Raw genomic sequence first — 12,755 nt, 5'->3', positions numbered from 1 at the left:
GTTGGTGTAGCCAATAAGCAGATTAAAACCTCCTTCACAAAACCAGTTGAAATAGAAATTGGGAACTTCAAAGACATGCATCTATTTGTGGTGTGTGACAGTAGTTCTGTTAATCTTCTTGGCAGGGACATACTGTGTAAAATGAACTGTGCCATTTACTGTTCACCGGATGGCATTGAGCTTCAAACCCCGGATGAGGATAGTTTGTATAAAATGACAATATCATTAATAGAATCAGAAAAGGATAATATGTTTACTGTTTTTGATCAAGAGAAAATACCTGATGAGTTGAAGGAAGTAGTCAAAGAACAAATGTGGGATTTCACAGGAGAAGATATTGGCTTGATGAAAAATGTAGATCCTGTGAAAGTTTCTGTGAAAGAAGGAATAAGTTACCCGAATAATCCCCAATACAAAATGACAGCTGAAATAATTGAAGGAATAACCCCAGTGATAAATAAAATGATTGAACAAGGGATCTTGAGAGAAATAGAAAGTGGACCTTGTAACTCGCCTGTAATGGGATTGAAAAAGCCAAATGGAACATTTAGAATAGTACAGGATTTGAGAAAGGTAAATCAAATTGTTGTTCCATGTTGTCCAATTTTGCCAAACACAGCAATAATTTTATACCAAATTCCACATGATGCAGAATGGTATACAGTCATTGATCTATGTAATGCGTTCCATTACATCCTGAAAGCCAGCCAATATTTGCGTTCCGGTTCGGAGACAGTATCTTGGCATGGTGCCGAATTCCTCGGGGGTATACTGAGAGTCCATCTATCTTTAATCAATTGCTAAAGAAATCATTAGAAAGTTTAAGTATGCCTGGAGAATCAGTTCTAGTGCAATACATTGATGATTTGTTAGTGACATCAAAAATTAAAGATGCATGTGTTTCAGACACAGTTGTACTGTTAAATCAATTAGCAGAGGAAGGACATAAAGTGTCTCCGTCAAAACTACAGTTTTGTCAGAAAGAAGTACAATATTTAGGCCATAAGATTGCTAAAGGAATTAGACAAGTTACCATAGAAAGGATCAAAATGATACAAGGAATGAAACCTCCAAAAACACAGAGACAGGTGAGAATGTTTCTTGGAATGATAGGATACTGTCGACAATGGTAGAAGCGTCAGCTACCCGTTGCAACGAACTTGCAGAATTTTTTAATCTGAAAATAACAAATATCATCAACTCCCTTCCACCGCCTACTGCGGACGCCTCCTCTGTCGACCAGCCCGGTCGTACACACCATGCCTCAGCATGTCAATTGTCACACTTCACTCCTCTGACAATGGACACCCTCCTTCCCATACTCAACTCTATTAAAGGTGGTTGCCCTACCGACCCCGCACCACTCAACATCCTCAAATTAGTAACGTCCACCATTCTTCCATACCTGACAAAACTGATTAACATCTCACTCGCCCACGGCATCGTTCCCCCCAACTGGAAAAAAGCAACGGTGAAAGCACTGATTAAAAAATCGCATCTGGACCCTATGGAACTTGGCAATTACAGACCGATCTCCCTGCTCCCAGGCATTAGCAAAATGGCGGAGAAATATGTCAATTACAGCTTATCCCACCATCTTGAAACCAACGGGCTCCTGGAGCCATCTCAGACCGGATTTAGGCCCGGCCAGAGCACAGAAACTGCGATATTGGCGGTTGTCGAAGAGGCAAGAAAAATCATGGACTCAGGAGGATCAGTGGCAGTGATCCTCCTGGGCCTGAGCGCGGCCTTCGACACCGTCAACCACTCGACACTGGTCCACAGGCTCAGTGAGCTTGGAATCGCAGGAACCGCCTTGGCCTGGCTTAAATCCTTTCTCGAGAACAGATCCTTCCAGGTAGCAGATGGCAATTTCACGTCCAGGTCCACTGCCATCAGCTGTGGGGTCCCTCAGGGTTCATCCCTGAGCCCGACCCTTTTTAATGTTTACATGCCCCCCCTTGAACAAATCGTCACCCCTTTTGGGATCAAGCTCCTTACCTACGCTGACGACACCCAACTGGTAGTCTCCTTAAGTCAGCAAGACCACTCCCTCCCTAACCTTCAAACCTGTCTAAGTGAAATAACTAAATGGATGAACCTCTCCCATCTTAAGTTGAACAACGACAAGACAGAGATAATGATCTTGGGCAATAAATCTCTCTACCATTCCAAAACCCTATGGCCATCCTGCATGGGTACTCCACCCGTTCCGAAACAGGAAATTAAGAGCCTAGGAATATGGCTAGATGAAGGCCTCAATTTTCACACCCTAGCAAGGAAAACGGCTGGGGTGTGTCACCGCCTCCCACGGTCAGCTAGGAAAATTCTACCCCTACTCCCTGCACAATTTCAAAAACTCCTAATCCATGGTCTCGTGCTGTCACGCCTGGACTACGGCAATGCCCTCTACCTGGGGGCTCCTAAAAAAGTACTGTCAAAGCTCCAGACAGTACAAAATACCGCCGCCCGCCTCCTCACAGGAACCCATCGCCGCTGCTCAGCCAAACCTGCCTTGAACACCTTGCACTGGCTACCCGTCAGGAAAGAATACAATTCAAAGCGCTCTGCACTACTTACAAAATCCTACATGGTAAGGCCCCCCCAATCCTACAAAACCTCATCACACCGCACACCACCAAAAGAACGCTCAGATCCTCAAACTGCAATCTAGCTTCTGTTCCTAGAATTAAGAAAGCCCGCTCTGGCGGCCGACTGTTCGCATATAATGCTTCCAAATTATGGAACACACTACCCCCAGACATCAGAGCCCAACCCAACCTCCTCTCATTCCGAAGAGCACTTAAAACCTGGTTGTTCCCGTAAATCTCCTTCTGCTTCTGGTTCCTGTCATTCAGCGCTGGGACGCTTACGGGCAGCCACGCGCTCTACAAATCGGTAAAATACATAAATAAATAAATGGATTAGTGGATTTTCACTAATAGCAAAACCACTACAGAGATTGACAAGAGCAGATGTAAAAGATCCAATAGCACTGAATAAAGCAGAAATGGAAGCTTTCGAACAGCTGAAAACAAGCTTATGTGAAGCACCAGCATTAGGAATGCCAGATTATGAAATTAATTTGAACTGTATTGCAGTGAGAGAGAAGGATGGGCTTTGTCAGTTTTAATACAAAGATATGGAAAACTGAGAAAACCAATTGCATATTTTTCTGCTGTTTTGGATCCCGTTGCAAGTGCATTACCGGGATGTTTAAAAGCAGTAGCTGCTACAAGTATGAGTCTGGAACAAAGTGAAGGTATAGTGATGGGATTTCCTTTGAGAGTATATGTACCTCATTCAATGGAGATTCTCCTCACCAGAACCAAAACACAGTACCTTACCAATAACAGAATGACAAAATACGAGAAAACAATCTTAGGTGCAGATAATGTGACAATTTCAAGATGTGTAAATGTGAATCCATCTACACGGTTACCTGATGTTATGGATGTGTTAGTAAGAAATTAAGTTGATCACAAATGTTTGGATGTTCTTGAATACTGTACCAAACCAAAGCCTGATATCAATGATGTACGATTGCCTGAATATGATTATGTGATGTTGGTTGATGGTTCGTGTTTAAGAACAGATGAAGGTGCACTGAGCGGTTTGTACAGTAGCTGATGTCTTAGAAGCATCTTGTTTGAAAGGAATTCGTTCTGCTCATATTGCAGAATTGATTGCTTTGATTCGAGCATGTGAGCTGGGAAAAGAGATAAGGGTCACCATAGTGACTGACAGTCAATATGGTTTTGGGGTTGTCCATGACTATGGTCAACTGTGGTCCCAAAGAGGTTATATGACTTCGGCAGGATCCCCCATTAGAAATTCTGAATTTGTGAGAATGTTGATTGATGCAATTCAATTACCTGACAAGATAGCTGTCATGAAATGTGCAGCTCACAAGAAAGGAGATGATCATATTACCAGAGGTAATAAATAGTTGATTCAATTGCAAAATACTGTGCCAAAAATCTTGCATCTATAAATCGGGATAGACAAACTGAACATGTTTCAAGTCCTTTGATGCTAACCACAGTAGTTGAGACATGGCAAGAAGTGAGGCACATGCAGGAAGAAGCCAGTGAAGAAGAAAAAGATAACTGGTTAAAAGCAGGTTGTAGACAGAGAGAAGAGGATGAAATCTGGGTTTACAAAGATGAAAGACAAGTAAGGCCTGATAACATGATTTCAAATATGGCCCGATGGATCATGGTCAAGCCCATATCGGGAGGGACGCCATGACCAGGATGTTTAGACAGACATGGTACAACCCTAAGTTTAGGATGATTGCTGAAAGCCTGTGCCAGAGATGCCTTGTATGTCAAAAGAAAAACAGTTTTGAATTTGGGAACCGTAGGACGAGAGGGAGGTCCATTTACAAGAATGCAATTGGATTTTATTGAGCATCCACCCTGTAACAGACTTCGGTATGTACTTGTGATCATTTGTCCGTTTTCACAGTGGGTTGAAGCCTTTCCAACCAGGAGAAATGATGGAGTGACTGTTGCAAAACTCCTGTTGCGTGAGATAATACCACGCCACAGTTTCCCAGTAACCATTGAAACAGACCGTGGAACACATTTTCATAATTAATTAATGCAAATGATTTGTGAAGCAATGGACATTCGTCAGAAGTTACACTGTGCTTACAGACCAGAAGCTTCTGGGGTGCTTGAACAAGTAAATGGAACAATAAAAAACAGAATTGCAAAAATGTGTTGGCCACAGGACTAAAATGGCCCGATGCACTGCCACTTGTTCTAATGACCTTGAGGAGCATTCCCGATAAAAGAACAGGATTAAGTCCCAATGAGATTTTGATGGGAAGAGTAATGAGACAAGCATTTGTGCCATTTGATAAACTGCTGAGTATAAATGATGATATCATACTGGATTACTGAAAAAATTCCATCAGGTGGGAACTGAGGCACAAAGGAAAGAAAAACGTCCAGCTCATGATCTAGTCCACGGAGATTGGGTTTGGATAAAGATTCACAGGAGAAGAAACTGTCTAGTGCCTCGCTGGCAAAAGCCCCGACAAGTTATTCTGGTTAGTACCAATGCAGTTAAATGTGCTGGAGTCAAGAGGTGGGTGCACGCCAGCCACACCATTCGTGTGCCTGAGCCTGAAAATCCACAGGAAGAGGGTGAAAGCACCACTGACTCAGACTCTGAGGGTGAACCAGAAAAAGATCCAGATACTGAAGCTCGACCTGTTCGTCGACATCTGGAGATATCAGATACTAGCTCTGCATCTGAAGAAGAAAATGAAATAGTTGAACTACCAAATTTTGAAGATCGACCTCTAAGTCGAGATTTCGTAGAGACTGATACCAGTACGGACACTGAGCTAAGTGAAAATAAAACTGGTAATCAAGAAGATACTGAAGGACAGTCTGAAAGCTCTAAAAGCTGGAACCGAAATCTTGAAACTGGTGAAAGGGAATTAACTCACGATGAGCTTCCAAGTGCCAGCTACGGAGAAGTTCCTAACAGAGTGAAAGAACGGACTAAAGAGAAAATAAGCTCAGAAAAAGAATCAGATCCTGTCAAATTCATTATAAATGAAACTATAGAAAGATCTGAAACAGAGACTGATGACAGTGATGATGACCCTTAATTAAGGAGAAGTTCAAGAAAAAGAGCTTGTAGAGTGGAGCGAAACACTGTTGAACCTGAAATAAAAAGAGTTCAAAAAGGAGATAATTGGCCTAAAGGAAATGATGGACTGAAAATTAAACTGGTTAATAAAGCAAAAGTACAAGAAGATCAAGTGAATAAAATAACCAGTCAAAAGGAGTTGTTGGGAAAGAAAATAGAGATTGTACAAAAGCCAAAATCAAAAATATAAATCACCTGAGTGGACCTATATGTTGCTGCCTCCAATAAGTGAAGTAAATAGCAGCCAAGAGAACTTGCATTGTCAAGGTGATGAAAAAGGAAAGTGAGTAAACGGTGACTCAAAAGAAAGAAAAAGAGATTTTAAAGAAGTTTGGAAAAACCGTGAAAAGAAGAACTATATATAAAAGAAAATTTATAATCTAGGTTGAAAAGTACATTGTAAGTTAAACAACGTTAAAGAGAGACAATTTAAAGGTGAAAAGATTGTGAAAATTGCTGTGTTAAAAAAAATGGCTACTAATGAAGTAACCCAATCTAAGTGTTCTATTTTTAGAAAATGGTGTGGAATGTGGCTATTATGTACTGGATTAATAATGTTAGTATGGTTGATTCTTGCTATTATCATTCCTTTTAAGCCAGATTTTGAAAAATTGAAAGCAAATGAGAGTATGAAAAGTAAGAATAATGAGTTGAAAAATGAAAAATTACATGTATATAGGCCTGAAAATCATCAAGATAAGTCGATTAATGACTTCTCACAAAACACCTTTTCGAGATTATTATCTGAGTATGTGAGGACAAAGGATGCCAGCGATTGTTATGTCTGTGTAAAATTGCCAGCATCTGTGTCCGAGGATGTGACTTACCACCATTTACCATTAACACATGAAGTGACATGTAGTGTAATAACAAGTTTATTTTATAGGACAGGAAAATTAGAATATTATTATTCAGATTCTGATGATGTATTTGCAAAATTGAAAATTGTTGCTGAACTAAATCTAATTAAACCTGCTAAAGTTTTTGGAGAATATTTCTTAGAAACACAAGAATTGACACATGATTATGCCTTCAAACAGAATTTGACTTGTAAAATGAGAAATGAAGAGAAAGTCTTTCTAAATATGGTTGAGGAAAGAAGGCAGCAATATAAACGACAAGAAAAAGTGAAACAAACTAAATCTACAAAGTGGGCGTTTTCAGATGATATTATTGAGGGACATAATGTAAATGGGGCTATAAGCATAGATACACCATTCTTGGGAACATTATGTATTCGAAGAGTATGACAATTATTTTGTGGGTGCAAGTCAATGTGAAGACACTTATATCATAAAAGGAGGATGGGGATTTAAAGGTAGTAATGACCCAGTTTTCCAGGTATTTATTTCTTGTGTGGGAACAAAGCTTATTACAAATTACCAGATCACTGGTACGGCTCATGTTATGTTGGCTTAGTCTTTCCCAAAATCTTTCATGTAGATAGAGGTACTAATGGAATTCATGAAATAGGCAAACCTTTAAGTCATAGAAGAAGAGAAAGTGTAATTGAAATAATAGGTGATGTTTTTGGAGCACTGATACCAACAGTGGGTATATATTTTAATGCGAATAGAATTAGAAAATTGGCAACCATAGTAGATCGATTGTCAACAGACTCAGCTGGAGGATTTTTAATCGTAAACACTGAAATGTTTGCTATGAGAAGTCTGGTGATGCAAAATCGACTTGCTTTAGATATAATTTTGGCAAAAGAAGGAGGAGTTTGTGGAATTTTAAACGTACAACACTGTTGTACCTACATTCCTGATAAAAGTCAAAACATTGATAAATATATTACAAAAATTACAAAATTGCATAGAGAAATTGAACCACTGGAGGTTGATGGTGTTCTTGAGAAGCTTGGTAGAAGTTTTTCAGCAGTTAAAAATTGGTTCTATGAAATAGGTAGATCTAATATAGGGAAAATACTAACTCTAGTTATTGTAATAATAATAATGATCTTAGTTTTTAGATTAAGTTGTCAATGTAGAAAAAGAAGAAATGTTAAAGCATCTTTAAAGAAAGTAATTGTAGAAATACAAGACAGGGAAAGAGAAATAGGTGATATTGAGATGGAAGAGTTTAAAGAGAAACTTTATCAAGACAGAAAGAAAATGGAAGAAACGAAAGTGTAACTCATACTAACTAAAAGAATTTTAAACATGTTGAGAGAAACTTTTCAAAATTTTGGGTTTTTGGTGATAAAATCACCAAAGGAGGGAGTTGATGGAGCAAAGTGGAAACAAAAATTTTGTATACCCCTTGTAAAGTGAATTCTCCATAACAGTAACATGTATTAATCATGTGGTTTTGAAATTAACCAACATAGAATTGAATGCACCTACACAAATACACGTGGGATTCTAAATTGCATGTAATTGCCAAATGTAATTTACTAATCTGTTATGCATTTTGTCATAAAAAGTACGCATATGTCATAACCTAATTGAAAATTGCATAGATGTGCTTTCTGTCTGTTTATTTGTGGCATAAATCATGAAGATTGGTAAGTAAACTCCCGCAAATATGTTGCTTAAAGCTAGGTGAATACTAACTGGGATACTATTAGAAAAGGGGAGGTAAACAGAAGGGCTTTATTTCTCAAATTTACGTTTATTTGTGTTTGTTTGTATAATAGTTCTGAAATTGTGGCCTATGTGGCTAAAAGAAAATGGAGGCTGACTGCTACTCCGAGTTTGTGAGGAAGTGAGCATGCGCGGGGAGAAGTGCGAGTTGCCTGTGCATGTACAGAATGGGTCAAGGACAGTGTGGCCTGCCACTCGGAACAGATGGCAACTTTTTTGAATGTCAGCATCTTGAACGTGGGAATAAGACATCGAATAACAATTTAAAGGACACAAGGGAAGAAGCATGACATGAATAATGGGCTTACTATTTCTTTCAATTATAATGATGACTCTGCGGAAATTAAACAGTAATGCGATGAGGCGATATTCATCCACCCCTTAAGTGACCAATCAGAACCCTAAAGTTTCAACTTTTAGATAGATAAGTTAGTAAAATAGGGTATAAATCAAGACATTTGGGACGATGAAATAAGCTTGCTTTTTGATCTAATCTTTGCATCCCGATAGGCTGTCGGACTGCGCCATTTCCCTATGGCGCAGGGACTTTGAAATTTTTCTGAACTTTAACTTTTGAATGAGTGTGGAGTCCTATGAGAGGGGAACATCGAGAGAGATAGAGAGGTGCTCTGTGGGAACTATCCTGTCTTATGCTGATGTCTGTATTTCTACATTTTGTTAATATTGACCTTTTCTTATTTTCTAAACTGTCATGCTAATAAATGAATGTTTTGAATTTTAAACCTTTCCTTTCAGGTCATTAATGTATAATTACATTTTCTTTGAAATAAAACATAAGGTCATGCTAGGAGATTTAATCTCTAAATAAAAATTAAATAAATGGAGAATTAAGTAGGTCTTTTTATCCTTTAGTTATTTTTTACTAGCTAATCCATTGACAAATAATGGTGGGGTGTTTTAATGTCTTCTCAAATCAAAACCCTGATATTAGAAATTAAACTGCAGATGTAAATAATGTATAAAATCTTTGTTTTAGACACTCCACTATAATCTAGCAGCTCTCCTTTGGTCTTCACCGAATCCTCGGAGCATGGTAAATATGTGTATGAATGATTTACAGTGTTATGGGCCCACTGATAAGTAATTTGTGAATAGCTCCTTGGGTTAAGGTGATGGTTTACAGAGAATTTCTGGAGACGCGCAGCATCAGCTTCAAGAATGGCCTCCTTGTACAGTTTTAGAGCCCTGTTGTATGCCTGTTTGCTCATATTACTATAGTCTACTCTCTAGAGGCGCTCAAACCTTCTACACCCTACCTTTAATGCTTTAATTTTATGGCCATTCCAGGGTGTTGCCAGTTGGTGCCTTTTAGCCATTCCCATTTGTTCTGGTGCAACACTATCGGCCGCCCTCTGTATCCACTCATTGAACTGTGAGGTTGCTACCTCATTGTCACTTTCTAAAGTTGGAAGGGAGTGATTGAGAGCATCTTCTAGATCCCTGCCCTTTACCTTGTTCCAACTTCTGAACGTGACCCTAGATGCTTTGAACGGGGGGCAGTATTTAGGTGCCCTCACCATGGCCTCAAAGAAAACTGCCCTGTGGTCAGTCCAAGGGAGTGACTCAATGCTGGCCAGTGTGATATCAGGGTTATTAGAAAAAAAAACATCTAGAGTGTGTCCCGCCCGGTGAGTAGGCTCTGACACTATCTGGCTAAGGCTGTGTGCTGCCATATCGTCTAAGAGTCTGGCTGTCTCAGAGTTTGTACTGAGCTCCAGATGATAATTGAAATCCCCAAGTATTGAAAAAAATTCAATGTCAATGCATGATTCCATATAAGACAGGAGGGCCAGTGAGAAAAGCAGCTCTGGGGCCAGGCGGCCTATGCACCAGCAGACCCTGAAACTTGAAAGAGTAATTGATCCTGGTGCAAAAACGCATGGCTTCAGCCATAAGGCCCACCACTACTTTCCCCTGAACCGTCAAATAATCTTTATACAAAATAGCTCTGCTCCCCCTTGTTCTCTTGCCTGTCATGGTTCAATAATGCATAACCAGGTGGCAGAGCAATGTTCCAGTCTGGAACCGAGGTGTCATCGGTCCACGTCTCTGTCAAGAAGGCTTGTGCAATCAATTAATCAATCAATACATTTATAGAGCGCGCTACTCACCCGTGAGGGTCTCAAGGCGCTGAGGGGAGCGTGGGGGGGGGGGGGGTGCTGCTACTGCTCGAAAAGCCAGGTCTTGAGGTGTTTCCTGAAGGTGAGATGGTCCCGGGTCAGCTGTAGGTGGGTGGGTAGGGAGTTCCACGTCTTGGCAGCCGGGTAAGAGAAAGATCTTCCTCCGGCGGTGGTTCTGCAAATCCGTGGTATGCTGGCGAGGGCGAGGCTGGTGGAGCGGAGCTGGCGGGTTGGAGTGTGGAACGTGAGGTGGCTGTTGAGGTATTCGGGGCCCGTGTTGTGGAGCGCTTTGTGTGCGTGGGTGAGGAGCCTGAAGGTGATCCTTTTGCTGACGGGGAGCCAGTGCAGTTCTCTCAGGTGGGCAGATATGTGGCTGTGGCGAGGGATGTTGAGGACGAGTCGTGCGGATGCGTTCTGTATGCGTTGGAGCCTTTTCTGAAGTTTGGCTGTGGTTCCTGTGTAGAGGGCATTCCCGTAATCCAGTCGGCTGGTGATGAGGGCCTGGGTGACCGTTTTTCTGGTTTCGGTGGGGATCCACCGGAAGATCTTTCGGAGCATGCGCAGGGTGTTGAAGCATGAGGATGAGATGTCGTTGACTTGCTTGGTCATCGTGAGGGAGGAGTCTAGAATGAATCCCAGGTTGCGTGCATGGTTCGTGGGTGTCGGCGCGGTGCCCAGTGCTGTATGCCACCAGGAGTCGTTCCAGGCGGATGGGGATGGTCCGAGGATGAGGACCTCCGTCTTTTCTGAGTTCAGTTTGAGACGATTGAGTTTCATCCATTCCACGTCGTTTTTCATTCCTTCCTGACTATGTCCAGACTGTGGGCCTGCAATAACATTTCTAGTTCATGTTTATGTTTTACAACAGAATGTGTGTTGAGAAGTATGCAGTGGAGACTATCATCCTCTGCAAACACAGATCCTGTCATTGACTCTATATTCCTAATATTAGGTGGTGTTTGGTCCCAGAACTGTGACTCCACCCCACTCTCCCCCCCTTATGCCCCTGCTCCCCCACCCATCTGCACAATGTTCTTGTCAAGTTCCACCTTCAACCGGAAGGAGCGGTTGGTGCAGCGGAGCGTTCCTCTACTCCCCCCCAGAGTAAAGAAATCACAGTTACCATGTCCGGCTACTCTCAGTTTCAGTAGTGATTCTCTGGAGTAGGCTAGGGTCCCAAAACGGTCAACGATCTTGGGGCTGGGCACGCTTCTGGCGCTGACGGGTGCAGCCGGGTTTGCCTTTGGCGCGCCCGCTGAGTGTTTGCTTGGCTTTTGTAGTAAAATGTGCAGGAAGACTAGAGCCCTGACCCAGGTGAAGGCAGTACCGCTCTTACAGGCGGACACCGCAGGGTCAGCGTGAAGTGGCGCTAATGTAAACAATACAATACGATTCAAATGAACAGATTTTAAAATTGGCGAAATAAAAGCACACAATTACATTTTAAATGTATTTTTAAATGATTATCAGCGTGCCAGCAGCAAGGAGACCCAGTTTAGTCAAACGCTCACCAGCCCCTCATATCACACGCTGCGCGTTCGCGCCAGCATGGCTTTTGTAGTAAATTGTGCGGGAAGACTAGAGCGCTGACCCAGGTGAAGGCGGACCCGCTCTTACAGGTGGACACGACAGGGTCAGCGTGAAGTGGTGCTAATGTAAACAATACAATACAGTGCAATGAACAGATTTTAAAATGGGCAGAATAAAAGCACACAATTAAATTTTAAGTTAAATTTTAAAACGATTACCAACGTGCTAGCAGCAAGGAAAGGAAACCCAGTTAAGTCAAACGTTCACCAGCCCCACATAATAACCGAGTGGGGGGATTTCGACAGACGACAAGGGAACATTATTTATTTATTTAATTTCCCCTCGTGGTATTTTGTCGAATCCCCACGTAACCCAGCCCCACCTCTCTTACCTGTTTGGGCCGCAGCTGGTGTGAATGAAAGTGAGTGGTGTCAAAGTAACGGAGGTGACTGGAAGATGAAACAATGTTCCCACCAATGAGATGTAACACATTTATCAGAACAAGCTTCTGATGATTTCTGAGCATGAGCTACACTAGAAACCTCCTAAACAAAGTTAAACTTTGGTTGTTAATTAGGTCTACCACTCTGTGAAAATAATACCACTTTGATAAAATTTCTGCCACACTTTTGATAGGAGGTTCAAATTATTTAAATTAACTTTCTTGTGTTATATTTATTCAGCGTCGGCACCTCCATTAAGATGAAGGAGCGCCACCCCACTGCTCTCTGAGCAGTGCAAATAGGAAAAATAAAATGATAATAACCTATGACTGGGCTGTCTGATGGAGCAGGGAGGAAGAGTGGTGGGCACCATAAGTGCACAT

At 41.5% G+C, this 12,755-nt stretch overlaps 1 protein-coding gene across 1 annotated transcript in view; it reads right to left on the bottom strand.

Moving 5' to 3' along the window:
* The window catches only part of ABTB3 (ankyrin repeat and BTB domain containing 3), a 778,151-nt gene that overhangs the window by 33,096 nt on the left and 732,300 nt on the right, over positions 1-12,755 (bottom strand). The gene's annotated exons all lie outside the window — the stretch shown is intronic.

Source organism: Lissotriton helveticus, chromosome 1_1 (genome assembly GCF_964261635.1).
Source record: "Lissotriton helveticus chromosome 1_1, aLisHel1.1, whole genome shotgun sequence".
In the NCBI taxonomy this organism is placed as follows: Eukaryota; Metazoa; Chordata; class Amphibia; order Caudata; family Salamandridae; genus Lissotriton; species Lissotriton helveticus.
The sequence above is the reverse complement of the archived record's forward strand: the minus strand, read 5'-3'. Positions and strand labels throughout refer to the sequence as shown.